The sequence below is a fragment of the Salmo salar genome, chromosome ssa26 (genome assembly GCF_905237065.1).
Source record: "Salmo salar chromosome ssa26, Ssal_v3.1, whole genome shotgun sequence".
Taxonomy (NCBI): Eukaryota; Metazoa; Chordata; class Actinopteri; order Salmoniformes; family Salmonidae; genus Salmo; species Salmo salar.
The window spans coordinates 27,404,486-27,420,310 of NC_059467.1; the positions used below are offsets into that span (position 1 = coordinate 27,404,486).

Consider the following 15,825-nt stretch of genomic DNA (forward strand, 5'->3'; position numbering starts at 1 on the left):
ATAAAACATCTCTCTAAGGTCAGGGCGTGAAAATCACACTCTAGGGCTAGGCTATATGATGACTGAATCCATGGTCAGATCACATCAGGGACAGCACTGCATCCATCATGTTTCCTAAAATAACAGGGGAAAAAACTACAGTAAGACACCACTATAGTATGGACAGCAGGGGGAGGTGTAACTCTTTGGATACAGTACTGTACTGTCAATCTAAAACTGAGAAACAATGGATCTCTAAGAGTAGTTCTTGATACCAAATGTAGCTAAACTACATGAAAACCCCAGAATATTTTGATTGCCTTGTGGTATAAAACATAGAAGGAGAAAATAGGAGCAAAACGTAACAGTAAGGTACAGCAGTGGTTGTCAACCTTTTTCTGTTACTGTACCACCAACTTCATTTTGCTCTGCCAGGAGTACCCTTGATGTACCCCCTCATGTGCATTTTACCATTAGGCCTATGGTCTCATGAGTCTTCTCAAGTACCCCCTGTGGAAAGGCCAAGTACCCCTAGTGGTTCTAGTACCCCTGGTTGGAAGCAACTGAGGTACAGTATATACAGTGATTGCTGATTCACCATGTATCATCCACTATAGACTTGTCATTAGGAGCTCCTAGATGACCATAGTACAGAACTGAGTTGTGTCCTCTGTTGAATATATAAAAACATTTATCATCATCAAGATAGTGGCCATGCGAGTCAAATACAAAAATAGAACCACATTTGTGCAAAATTGCAAAATCACCCTCATACCTTTTTCTTAAATTAAGAAAAAGAGAAGCTCATTATAACAATAGTTCACAGGCCAAACTGTAATCATCATATTTACTTAAAAACATTTCATCCAAAATATACTGATGTTATTCACCACCAGCAGTAGCAGTCCTGGACCAGCAGAGAGGAACTGGATCTGCCAGTGGCACAAACAGTACAGTAAAGCTTGGGCTCCAAAATGTCAAGACTAAATGTTATCTCTACTGCCAGCTGCATGTTCTGATGATACAGTTGAACTGTAGAGCTTTGAACTGAAAACCTGAGGGCTTGGGACTGTTATAGTGGCTTGAAGGATGTCCTAGAAGAAAGCAATGCTGTAACTTGTAGTAAACAAAATGGAGAAAGACATAAAACACACTAGCTGGGATGTCGCTTTGTAAAGATAGCTGAGGCGACTTCAAAACGGAATAGTGGTCATAGCTATTACCATTGCCAATGGCCCATTGAAGTGGTAAAAGAAGATGAATTTCATGAATTATAGATTATGTTCACCATAAATTCAATTCTGTGAAGTGAGGGGGGAAGTGCCTTACGTTCCACAGATACAGGTGTAGGAGGTTTGACGCATTCCCCCACTGGAGTAGCAATAGTACTGGAACAGGCTGCAACAGAAAAGCACTGATGTGAGGATCACACAAAACTACAGATTTAGCAATTAACCTATTTGTAGGACATTATCCTCTTTACCCCTTTACATACAGAACAGAAGAAGATTTTCTCAGAAAGGAGATAAAAACATAAATCTCCCACCTTGAAAATCTCCATCTATATTTATGTTTTTATCTTGTGAGACTGAAAGAGTGATTATTCACCAATCAACTCGCTGAAATTCAAGTTGATGTAAACAGAAGAGTAAACATTTTCACAGCAGGTAATCTGTTGTCTCGGCAGTAACTAAACCTGAGCCAACAACTACAGATAATGTAACTGCCAAAATAAATGAAACACTTCAGTAAATTAGGGATATAAAGTAAATTGAAAGCAGGTTCTTGAGTTGTATTTAATTAAGCATGAACATCCCATCATACTTAGGGTCATGTATAAGTATGCCCAGTATTTTGGCTACCATGGTTAGATCTCAGTGACTTTGAAAAGAGGGGTCTCAAAGGAGCATAGGGGATGTCTCAGTCACCAGATCTCAACCCAATAGAGCGGCGCCTGAGACAGCGTTTTCCAACACCATCAACAAAACACCAAATTATGGAATTTCTCATGGAAGAATGGTGGCACATCTTTCCAATAGAGTTCCAGACACTTGTAGAATCTATGCCAAGCTATTCGGAGGCTCGTGGTGGCCCAACGCCCTATTTGCACACTTTTGTCAGTGTTTCCATTATTTAGGCAGTACAGTACATCCTACTGTAAACCTGAGCTGTTGGATTTCCTCGCTCTCCAGCTTGATAAAAATATCAGCAGAGAGCAGTGTTAGTTTGTTAGACATATAAGAGTAACATGGAGAGTTCTACAGAAATTCAGCAGCCTCCAGCTACAGTAGGAGAGAGGGAGAGGAGAAAGCGAGAGAAAGGGAAAAAAAGAGAGATAAGGCAGAAAGCTCAGTCTCTCCTCCCAAAGCAAACCAGGGGAGGCGTCATTCGTGGAGACGCGGTGCAGTCAATTAGGCAGATAGTGGGGTGGCGAGTGGCGCTGCTATCATAACTCAGATTTTTTACACTCTTCAGCCACCCAGATGAAGGTTTAATTAAAACAGAAAAAGCTGCCAGTGAGAGAGAAACAGGAAATAGATGCTGCTGAGTGGGTGGCGTCTCCAGATGATCACAGCACCAGAAGCTTTCAAGGAGATGCAGTGGAAGAAAGGATAGAAATAAGTGGGTGGTTGGAGAAGAATGATTTGTACCCCAAAATGGAACACAAATGTTATCGTTTTATATTTACTATACTTTAAAACATTCTGACTGTACTACTGTAATATCAGGCCTACACCTGCCTCCTTCAGTGAGATAGCCTGGTTCTTATTTGGCGTCAAACCTCACTAGCGTCAACCAACAGTGTTTTTATCAGAATAAAATGTGTCAAGACTGCTTTTACCACAAACTAAAGTTGGACGGCGTCCGGACATTTCAAACAAAAAGAAATCATCAGAGATCAGTCGAATGCTGGTCAGCTCAAAAGGGTTTTCCAAACAGCAGTTCAATCACTTCTGTCCTCTTCCAGACCTGCTGTTTTAAGAAGTCCTCCTGTGTTCCTCTAATCATCATACCAGGAGACAGATCAAACAGCTCTGCATCTCTAGCTGCTCTATATTAACATCAGAATGAACGGTATTCAAAGCGATGGGGAGAAACTCCATAGCTGTCTTCCCTCACAGTGGCAACAGAGAATCACACAGATGATTCATAATTGATGAGAACCAACAAGTATGTTTGTGAAAGAAACAAACACAATCATAGCTAATAGGGTGGGTACAACAGTCATTAGTGTTGTTTGAGTGATTGCCCATGTTCATGTTTTATCATAAGACTAAAATTCTCTACAAACCCGATCATCTACATCAAAGGGCTGATCCAAAACACTGATCCGAGCCACTCCTCTTGGTTTGAACATATTAACAAAATGCAGTCCCAACCTGCTTGAAAACTTGTCAAAACATTTACTAGCAAACCCAGAGTTTCTTACACTGAAAGGAAAGCTCTGACTGAAGTAACTCAGCACGAGATCTATTTGAGGCGATGTTTGCCTGATTAGTTATGCCTAATGCAGACGAGGAGGCTAATAATTATTACATTATACCTCCCACTGCATTCTTGTAATGAATAAAGCTATTGCTGTTCTGGTGAAGGCAGAGAGAATAATATCACTCTGAATCTATCCTATTGCTGCTGTTTGAATAGTTCCACTGAGACATACATGGGTCAGCCATCCTGTGGTCATATTCACCATAATGCACACCTGTCACATTGTACATGGCACAAAATGTACACATACAGTACATGCATGTTCACAGAGACACGCACGTTCACACACACATGCACACAAAGGAAAAGGCTGAGGTGGAAAATAAAGTCTTGAACTTCACAAAAGTAACTTAACTCAAAGAAGAAGTTCACTTTATTTGAACCAAATCTGTATTTTGGATGTAAATGTTATAGAAGAGTACAGACACTTTTTTTTTACTTACCTCAACCAACAATACACTTCCCCATACTCCTTTTGCAGTGCCAGGGCTTAGATAAAACAATGTTATATTCCATTTTGTGCGACTCGAGCGGTTTCCCCTATCCAGCTGTGATATTTCAATGTGTACATAGAAACGGAAAAGTATGGCCCGCGTCGCACAAAATGGAATATAACATTGCAGATAAAGTTCAGAATGACACAATTTCATGTTTACAACATCTAAAGACCCGCATCACTATACTGAGAGCGTTGCAATTTCTAACAGGATGTATTTTGGTGTTTTATATAGCTTTTGTTCATGTTTTATCTAAGCCCTGGCACTGGAGAAGGATCATGAGGAAGTGTGTCGCTCAAAGTTTCTCAAAACCAAGTAAAATCACAAAAAAAGTGTCTGGACTCTTCTATAACATGCCATTTACATCCAAAATACAGATATGGTTAAAATAAAGTGAACTTCTTCTTTAATGCTGTCGTTGCTTTAAACAACACTTTCATCGTTGAGTTAAACCATGTCGATCCATCCGTCCTCTGGGGTGCCCCCAGGGCACTCTATTGTTGGCACAAACACCATGTGCCAATTCCTCCCTCTTCCACAGATGGTAGGCCAGGAGATGGATTTTCCACCCAGTGCCGGTTCTGCTTGTTTCCATCTTGTTAATATCCCTGTGAGAGGCCGAGGCGAGCCAGGATGCCCACTCTGGGGGCTAGCTCTGGAGACTTGAACAAGATAAACATGGTTTGTGGAAGGCAGGGGGACCTTCGGAGCTAGCGTAAATAACCTTGCATCTTCCTGAGGAGAGTCTGGGGTTGGGCACAGTGGCTGCCTTGGTAACTATCTGCCATCAGACAGACTGCTGCTGATTAATGCCCAGACCAGTACTGTCCTGCTCGGCGGTCTCTACAGCTGCAACGCTACTGGAGGCTACAGTACATAATGTAGCGCACTGAGGGCCAGTTTCCTCGATACGTATTTAGCCTTTGACTAAAAGGCATGTTCATTGTAGATTCTCAGTCCAGGACTAGACTTAAAACCTGTTGGGGATAGGGGGCAGTATTTGCACGGCCGGATAAAAAACGTACCCGATTTAATCTGGTTACTACTCCTGCCCAGTAACTAGAATATGCATATAATTGTTTGATTTGGATAGAAAACACCCTAAAGTTTCTAAAACTGTTTGAATGGTGTCTGTGAGTATAACAGAACTAATTTGGCAGGCCAAAACCTGAGAAGATTCCAAACAGGAAGCGCTCTCTCTGACCATTTCATGGCCTTCTTGATCATCTCTAACCAAAACAGGGGATCTCTGGCATAACGTGACATTTTCTAACGCTCCCATAGGCTCTCAGAAGGCGCCAGAAAGATGAATGGTGGCTTTGCAGGCCATGGCTAAAAAACATTAGCACATTTGGATAATGGTCGATCTGAGGACAATGAGACTGGAGGCGAGCCGACACCATGTTTACTTTCTCTCTCTTTGAACGAAAACAACGACTCCCGGTCGGGAATATTATCGCTTTTTTACGAGAAAAATAGCATAAAAATTGATTTTAAACAGCGGTTGACATGCTTCGAAGTACGGTAATGGAATATTTCGAATTTTTTTGTCACGAAACGCGTCGGGCGCGTCACCCTTCTTTACCCTTCGGATAGTGTCTTGAACGCACGAACAAAACGCCGCTATTTGGATATAACTATGGATTATTTGGAACCAAACCAACATTTGTTATTGAAGTAGAAGTCCTGGGAGTGCATTCTGACGAAGAACAGCAAAGGTAATCAAACTTTTCTAATAGTAAATCGGAGTTTGGTGAGTACCACACTTGGTGGGTGTCAAAATAGCTAGCCTGTGATGGCCGGGCTATCTACTCAGAATATTGCAAAATGTGCTTTCACCGAAAAGCTATTTTAAAATCGGACATAGCGAGTGCATAAAGGAGTTCTGTATCTATAATTCTTAAAATAATTGTTGTTTTTTGTCATTTAGTAAATTCACCGGAAGTGTTCGGTGGGAATGCTAGTAAAAAGCTGGTTTTTGATATAAATATGAACTTGATTGAACAAAACATGCATGTATTGTATAACATAATGTCCTAGGATTGTCATCTGATGAAGATCATCAAAGGTTAGTGCTGCATTTAGCTGTGGTTTGGGTTTATGTGACATTATATGCTAGCTTGAAAAATGGGTGTCTGATTATTTCTGGCTGGGTACTCTGCTGACATAATCTAATGTTTTGCTTTCGTTGTAAAGCCTTTTTGAAATCGGACAGTGTGGTTAGATTAACGAGAGTCTTGTCTTTAAAATGGTGTAAAATAGTCATATGTTTGAGAAATTGAAGTAATAGCATTTCTAAGGTATTTGAATATCGCGCCACGGGATTACTCTGGCTGTTGAGTAGGTGGGACGCAAGCGTCCCACCTAGCCCATAGATGTTTTAATCTGTGTCCGTGAAACCAGCCCTAGGATCGTCGACTGGCTTTGTTTAACCTGGGTCATCATTTGCCTGTGTTGCCTGTGCTCATTCTGGATCAATAATTACCATTCAGTGCAGTTCCTTTTGTAAAACATCAACATCTCCCTACTCAACATTTGATGGATGAGGTGTATAAATGTGAGAATGTTATAAACACTTTATAACGACCGCTGCTTGAACATGATCAATAGTTTTGGCAGCAGTGATTTCCCTTTTTAAGCGACTACTGACAGTGCCATTTCAGTACCATTTCAGAGTGACAATCTTCACTCCAAGCCATTAGCAGGAGAGTGCCAGGATGCTTGGATTTACTTTTCGTAATTCCACTACAGCAAATAGTTACTAGCAGCACCCTGCCCTTACGGGCAGCAAATCATTGTAAATTAATAATTTGATTCAATGCAATTCCCACTTCAGAAATGTGTTTTAAATGTATGATATCTGGCAGTTAATTTGTGGCAAGTAGAAAAATTCCTCGTAAATTACCTGGAAGGTTTCTGGGAAATATGTATTGAAAATTACCTGGAATCTTACCTGGTTCAATCACTGATCATAGTACTTGAACACCCCTAGGTGTTTTTACGGATCCACCCAGAGAGCCAGGCCACCATAGTGTGTAGCAGCCAGCTAAATCCATATTTCCTGTGGGATCATTGCACTTGCATTCTCTTGGAAATTCAATTGTTGAAATCAAATTTCATCCTCTCCAGTCTGGGTTGACTAATCTACCAGCTCACATTTGTTGTCTATGTTTTAGACCTAGTGCATATTTGAGTCATTATGAACCTTGCTTTATTTGAAAGGATTTGAGGGTTAGTTTAAAAGTTGGGGAAAACAGGGCAGCGAGCCATGAGATACAGTTGAAGTCGGAAGTTTACATACACCTTAGCCAAATACATTTAAACTCAGTTTCACAATTCCTGACATTTAATGCTAGTAAAAATTCTCTCTTAGGTCAGTTAGGATCACCACTTTGCACACTCAACTTGTCACGGTTGTCGTAGTAATTGGACCAAGGCGCAGCGGGTTGACTGCTCATCTTTACTTTTATTGTGAACACTTAAATAAACAAAACAATAAACGAACGAACGAACAAACGAACGAAGTCTTGCAGGCTAAACACAGCAGTGCAAAGAACAACCTCCCACAATTCCCATAACAAACACACTCCTAATTATAGGACCTTCAATCAGAGGCAACGATAAACAGCTGCCTCCAATTGAAGGCCCCAATCCCAATACCTAGATCTAAACACCCTAGAACAGACATAGAAATATACAACATAGAACTTAACCAAAAAAACCTAGACTAATAAATAAAACACCCCTCTACATAAACACATACTCTAACACACCCTGAACCACATAAATCAAATACCCCCTGCCACGTCCTGACCAAACTATAATAACAAATAACCCCTTTACTGGTCAGGACGTGACACAACTTACTTTATGTAAACTTCTGACCCACTGGAATTGTGATACAGTGAATTATAAGTGAAATAATCTGTCTGTAAACAGAGGCCATCACAAAGCCCTGACCTCAATCCTATAGAAAATTTGTGGGCAGAACTTAAAAAAGCTTGTGCGAGCAAGGAGGCCTACAAACCTGACTCAGTTGCACCAGCTCTGTCAGGAGGAATGGGCCAAAATTCACCCAACATATTGTGGGAAGCTTGTGGAAGGCTACCTGAAATGTTTGACCCAAGTTAAACAATTTAAAGGCAATGCTACCACATACTAATTGAGTGTATGTAAACTTCTGACCCACTGGGAATGTGATGAAATAAATAAAAGCTGAAATAAATTATTCTCTCTACTATTATTCAGACATTTCACATTCTTAAAATAAAGTGGTGATCTTATCTGACCTAAGACTGGGAAATTTTACGAGGGTAAAATGTCAGGAATTGTGAAAAACTGAGTTTAAATGTATTTGGCTAAGGTGTATATAAACTTCCCACTTCAACTGTATGTGGAGGGTACAGAGAGGAGGTCATGCAACTTATTATGTGATTTGTTAAGCACATTTTTACTCCTGAACTTTTTAGGCATTCCCATAACAAAAGGTGTTAAATATTGATTAACTAAAGACATTTTAGCTTTTCAATTTTGTTAATTTGTAAAAATGTCTAAACACTTTGATTTTATGGGACATTGTGTGTAGGCCAGTGAGCCAGTGTAGGCACATTTTTACCAGCCTGTCACATGTGCAACCAGGTGGAAAAAAAATCTTGGACCACCTTTACTTCACACACAGAGATGCATACAAAGCTCTCCCCTGCCCTCCATTTGGAAAATCTGACTACAATTATATCCTCCTGATTCCTGCTTACAAGCAAAAAGTATAAAGCAAGAAGTACCAGTGACTCGCTCAATACGGAACTGGTCAGATGATGCGGATGCTACACTACAATACTGTTTTGCTAGCACAGACTGGAATATGTTCTGGGATTCATCCAATGGCATTAAGGAATACACCACCTCCATCATTGGCTTCATCAATAAGTGCATCGACGACGTCGTCCCCACAGTGACTGTACGTACATATCCCAATCAGAAGCCATGGATTACAGGCAACATCCGCATTGAGCTAAAGGCTAGAGCTGCCGGTTTTAAGGAGCAGGAGACTAATCCAGATGCTCATAAGAAATCCCGCTATGCCCTCAGATGAACCATCAAACAAGCAAAGCGTCAATACAGGATTAAGATTGAATGCTAGTACACCGGCTCTGATGCTCGTCGGATGTGGCAGGGCTTGAAAACTATTACGAACTACAAAGGGAAACCCAGACACATGCTGCCCAGTGACGCGAGCCAACCAAACAAGCTAAATGCCTTTTATGCTCGCTTCGAGGAAAGCAACACTGAAACATGCACGAGAGCACCAGCTGTTCTGGATGACTGTGATAATGCTCTTGGTAACCGATGTGAACAAAACCTTTAAACAGGTCAACATTCACAAAGCCGCTGGATCAGACGGATTACTAGGACATGTACTCAAAGCATGCGCGGACCAACTGTCAAGTGTCTTCACTGACATTTTCCACCTCTCCCTGACCGAGTCTGTAGTACCTACATGTTTCAAGCAGACCACCATAGTCCCTGTGCCCAAGGAAGCGAAGGTTATCTGCCTAAATGATTACCGTCCCGTGGCACTCACGTCGGTAGCCATGAAGTGCTTTAAAAGGCTGGTCATGGCTCACATCAACAGCATCCTCCCAGACACCCTAGACCCAGTTCAATTCTCATACCGCCCCAACAAATCCACAGATGACGCAATCGCACTCCACACCACCATTCTCACATGGACAAAAAGAACACCTATGTGAGAATGCTGTTCATCGACTACAGCTCAGTGTTCAACACCATAGTGCCCACGAAGCTCATCACTAAGCTAAGGACTCTGGGACTAAACACCTCCCTCTGCAACTGGATCCTGGACTTCCTGATGGGCCACCACCAGGTGGTAAGAGCAGGCAACAATAAATCTGCCAAGCTAATCCTTAACACTGGGGCTCCTCAGGGGTGTGTACTTATTCCCTGTTCACCCACAACTGCGTGGCCAAACACGACTCCAACACCAACAATAAGTTTGCTGACGACACAACAGTGGTAGGCCTGATCACTGACAACGATGAGACAGCCTATAGGGAGGAGGTCAGAGAACTGGCAGTATGGTGCCAGGACAACAACCTCTCCCTCAATTTACATTTTAGTCATTTAGCAGACACTCTTATCCAGAGCAACTTACAGTAGTGAATGCATACATTTCATTTCATGCATTTTTGAATGCATACATTTCATTTCATGTACTGGCCCCCCGTGGGAGTCAAACCCACAACCCTGGCGTTGCACACACCATGCTGGCGTTGCAAACACCATGCTCTACCAACTGAGCCACAGGGAAGGCCCAATGCGAGCAAGACAAAGGAGCTGATCATGGACTACATGAAAAGGTGGGCCTAACAGGCACCCTTTAACATCGACGGGGCTGTAGTAGAGCGGGTCGAGAGTTAAGTTCCTTGGTGTCCACATCAGCAACAAACTATCATGGTCCAAACATACCAAGACAGTCGTGAAGAGGGCACGACAAAACCTTTTCCCCCTCAGGAGACTGAAAAGATTTGGCATGGGACCCCAGATCCTCAAAAGGTTCTACAGCTGCTCCATCAAGAGCATCCCGACCGGTTGCATCACCGCCTGGTATGGCAACTGCTCGACATCTGACCGTATGGTGCTGCAGAGGGTAGTGCGAACGGCCCAGTACGTCACTGGGGCCAAGCTTCCTGCCATCCAGGACCTATATAATAGGCAGTGTCAGAGGAAAGCCCATAGAATTGTCAGAGACTCCAGTCACCCAAGTTATAGACTGTTTTCTCTGCTACCGCACGGCAAGGAGTACCGGAGCGCCAAGTCTAGGACCAAAAGGCTCCTCAACAGCTTCTACCCCCAAGCCATTAGACTGCTGAACAATTCATAAAAACTGCCACCGTACAATTTACATTGACAAATGTAGACTACATTTGACGGGCAGCAATGAGGAGATTCTTGATCCATACCCCATGAGGGGAGACATGTGTGGCGTTTCCATGGCATTTCCATTGTTTTGGTCAAGTTGGATTCATCTCTTCCGCATGTATAAGAACGCTTCCAATTCTAGAATGTAAATGCTATCCATTCCAAAGCTGTTCTGAAGTCTTTAGTGACAGCTTGACTCATTGGATTGCTACAGAAAGACCTTGACCTTCATCCATTACACTCTGAATCACATACAGTCATTAGTATGCATCACAAGTACCAGGAATATAATACAGGCTAAGTCAATTAATCTACTCATCTGGTGACCAGAATGGGCATAATTTATGCCCTGAAAAGTAACTAAAGGAAACATGTGGGGACCAAATGTTTGTCCATTTTCTAATACCCTGTTTGGACTCACACATGTACTTAAAAAAAATAAAAACCGGCCAAAGTGATGCAAATATGGCAGATGGTTTGGAAAAAGATCAAGATAGTCAGTGCAATCTGGGCAGAGCAGAAATCCTGATCAAAGCCCTCTTTGCAACGTCAGGTTAAGCAACAGTCACATCCATAACCCGGGACAGCTGTTTATTACGGAGGGGATTTGGTTTATGGGACAAGCACTCATATTTCATCTGGATTTATTTCTTGTCAGTTTTTTAAAAAATGGATTGCGCTAAATCCACTCAGTTTAGCTGCTAAATCATTTCAATTATTATGCAACTACTTCTCAGTAGAGGTCGCTTGTGACGGAGGGATTCTGAGTGTTCAGACAGATCTATCATTACAACCAACCATACCTTCAACCGACCTTCAGATTTAATACTTCAGGCAGATAAAGACAATACATTATTACCTTTCATTGCCACTGTGGCAGCCACAATTCTATTGGCATGGAGACATTTTATCTAAATCGATTACAGAGGATTGCTGCTATTTCCTATGTTTTATGACAGTTATAGAAATCACACATTTCGTCATTAGTCTAAGTAGCTACAGCACTACCAACTCAGGATCCTCTCATCTTCTATCACTTGGTATTTGGCTGCAGGGGGAACATTGTCTTTGTCTGGAAGCAGAAGCATCCAACAGATTACTCTAGTTGACTAGTTTGGCTTTCTCTGTGCATCTCCAGCAGACTGGTCTGGTCTACTGCCTACCCCATGGACCAACCCAAAGGGGGCCAGCCACACAGACAGACTGGACTCCAGGGCCCAGACTCACAAAACCTTCTTGAGAAGAAATTCATTTTAGGTGCCATTTTTTCCTTAACTTTATACTTAAGAAGAAACTTACGAAAAGTTGCTATTCTTCAATACATTCCGCCATGTCCTGGTTGCTAAAATTCTAATAGTTCGCAGAATTTCTATTTATGTGACAAAACAAGGAAATATAGCATAGAGAATCATTGTTTCATCTAAACCGTTGTGAAACATATTTTACATAACCAGAAATATTGTATTTTCAGTTGTTTGAAGCTGGTGTACAAAATCGAAAGCAAAAGACACAAAAACTCAACTTAAATTCTGGAAGCATAGAATTTACGCACATAGGTTACACCTATACGGCTTCTTAGACTTGCGTTCAATGAGAATGACAGATCTATAACTACATTTCTATGTGAATTTTGTCGGGTTGCCCAAAAAGTTACATATTGCAGCTTTAAGTTTCTTCCTATGTTTCTGCCTAAGAAAATAGTTATTGAAAAGAAAGTTCTTGGATTTCTTCTTGGAAATGTTCTTAATTCCAAGATAGCTAAACCCTTGTCTTCAACTCATGGAAGTGAGAAAATAAGCTAATGAAAGCTATTGAACATGTTAAATTAGCTTACAAACGTCTGAAAGTTTCAGTATTGATTGTTTTAAATCCCCCAAAAAATGTGCACTGAATCATCACGCACTGATTTTTATCTGTAACACGTCCGCAACAAGTCCGTTTGGTGGAAACACACCACTGGTGGGAAAATGTGCATATTTATGCGGATTCTAGAATAGTTGCCTCTCTTTCTCTCGGTTCTCTCCCTCTCTCTGTTCTCTCCCTCTCTCTGTTCTCTCCCTCTCTCTGTTCTCTCCCTCTCTCTGTTCTCTCCCTCTCTCTCCCTCCATAATTTTCTCATTCCTTCCCCCCCCCCCTCCCCTCTCTATCCCACCCACAGTTTTTTTATGAGCATTGCAAATACACAGGGAGATCATTCCAATTAGTGAACCGGAGGCCATCCAGCACCTTCATCTGTATTTCACAGGCCTGCTCCCAACTCTAATTACACACAAATATTCACTCTAAAGGGCCCTTTTACCAGACATCCTCATGTTCACACAAACCACAATTAAACCCAGTAAAGAATAGCAGATTAAAAGAAAGGGAGCTGGTCACCCTCTCCTTTTACTCTAACAACTGAGAGCAATTGGTTGAAAAGTTGAGCTATCAGTATCAGAGGTATTGTTTACAGCCAGAGAAATTGGAACAATTACTCAAGAAGGCTAAGAATAGATTGGCTATTTGCTGTTAACATAACTTACTTCAAGGATGGTAAATTAGTTCAATAGGAAAATATATACAGTACATAGCCAAACATTTAACTTAAAGGGGAACATGGGAAAAATACTAAAGAAGACTGCTCGTTGCAGTTTAATTTAAGTTTCTTTGGACACTAATAAATGGTATTATATGTATTCAAGTCAAATAAAGCAATGATACCCACTGACCTGTTGAGGATAGGTGAACTGTAGTATTATACAATAATGGTGATAAATGCAATGCAGAACATAGCAAATATGATGCAGTATGAATTACTTTCAGTGTTAATCAACAATCCTCCAGTACACAGGCTTCCCAGTCCTCTAGTCCTGTCATAATGGTATAGTTACCGAATGGAACACTGTGTGTAGTGATGTCACACAGAGAGTGGTGCTGGGTCATAAATATCCATAAGGTGAACATGTAGAGAACGAGGTTAGACAGGCAGATTCATGTGAATAAAGAACCCTACGTATCAGCCATAAAAACAAGTTTGGTTTTAATAGAGCCTTTAATGCAGAGAAAGGCCCATCAATAGATATTGGCTGTAAATGCTGTGTGACCAGGTTGTGGAGTTACTGCTGTGCTATGTGGAAGTAAATACCTACAATGTATCTACAATGTGTCTACAATGTGTTCCAATAACACTATGATATTAAAATAATGATCAGTTCATTCTTAGGTCTGTGCATTTCTTAGAATGTACTATATTAAAGCCTCAGAACTAACTGTGCCTTTTATTTCATCTTGGAGGGCATCATTACCAGGTGAGCCTTATTCCCTGATCAATAGCTGCTCCTATGATACTAACAACCCGTTCATAACCCATTAACAGGCTCTGATGTTTGAGACTGTCGCTTTTCTATGGGCCTCTTATTTCTACAGTCAGAATTGTAATTACATCAATGTGACATCACTAGGAAAAGCCACATGGAACACATGTAGCTACCCAGTGGACAAGACTGGTGAAATTATGTAATTACAATCAGATTACAACGGTATTAAACTGGTTGTTATGACATCAGCTTTGCCCACTCGGTAGTACCATGTCATCATCTCATCTATCACAGTGCCATCCGTTTTGTCACCAAAGCCCCATATACTACCCACCACTGCGACCTGTACGCTCTCGTTGGCTGGCCTTCGCTTCATAATCGTCGCCAAACCCACTGGCTCCAGGTCATCTACAAGACCCTGCTAGGTAAAGTCCCCCCTTATCTCCGCTCACTGGTCACCATAGCAGCACCCACCTGTAGCACGCGCTCCAGCAGGTATATCTCTCTGGTCACCCCCAAAGCCAATTCCTCCTTTGGCCGTCTCTCTTTCCATTTCTCTGCTGCCAATGACTGGAAAGAACTACAAAAATCTCTGGAAACACTTATAACTGGAAACACTTATCTCCCTCACTAGCTTTAAGCAGCAGCTGTCAGAGCAGCTCACAGATCACTGCACCTGTACATAGCCCATCTATAATTTAGCCCAAACAACTACCTCTTCCCCTACTGTATTTATTTATTTTATTTTGCTCCTTCGCACCCCATTATCTCTATTTCTACTTTGCACTTTCTTCTACTACAAATCTACCATTTCAGTGTTTTACTTGCTATATTGTATTTACTTTGCCACCATGGACTTTTTTTTGCCTTTACCTCCCTTATCTCACCTCATTTGCTCACATTGTACATAGACTTATTTTTCTACTGTATTATTGACTGTATATTTGTTTTACTCCATGTGTAACTCTGTGTTGTTGTATATTGTCGAACTGCTTTGCTTTATCTTGGCCAGGTCGCAATTGTAAATGAGAACTTGTTCTCAACTTGCCTACCTGGTTAAATAAAGGTGAAAATATATATATATATTTTTTTAAATCTACTTTTTCTATACAGGATCAGTGGGGTGCTTCGGAATGTCAGGATGGATGAAGGTTTTGTTATTTGACTCACTTAGAAAAGGTCAGAATTGTAACAATACAATAATTACACTACTTCTTTTAGATATAACAAAACCGAAGGAAAATGTATAATGAGGCAAGAGGACAGAACACAGAGAGAGAGAATCCCTCACATCCCTCAACTAATCCTATTAGGAGATATTGCGAGGCCGATTAGGATTTTCAGAATGTATAATCTATTTCACACAACTAAATACTTCAAAGTTTGTGGAAAACACAAAATTGTCATTTTAGTCACCAGTTATAAGGGTATGAGAAAAATAATCACTTGAAACTTGAAAGTGCATCTCCAGGACTCCTTGATCTATACTTCAGAGGAGAATACAAAATTCTGTCATTTCTTTCTGCTTTTCAATTACAGATTAAGAAACAAGGCTTATAATCAGTGTCATAGATCATTTACAGAGAGAGAAAAATAAATAAATAAATATATATATAGTTTAAAAA

General features: G+C 41.1%; 1 long non-coding RNA gene across 1 annotated transcript; it reads right to left on the reverse strand.

Moving 5' to 3' along the window:
* Positions 1–43: 43 nt before the first annotated feature.
* LOC106587526 (uncharacterized) lies at positions 44–13,716 on the reverse strand. Its single transcript, XR_001324463.2, has 3 exons — positions 13,613–13,716; positions 1,309–1,377; positions 44–114 (listed from the first exon to the last, which is right to left on the reverse strand). It is a non-coding gene; the product is annotated as an uncharacterized lncRNA (long non-coding RNA).
* Between the last annotated feature and the right edge of the window lie 2,109 nt (positions 13,717–15,825).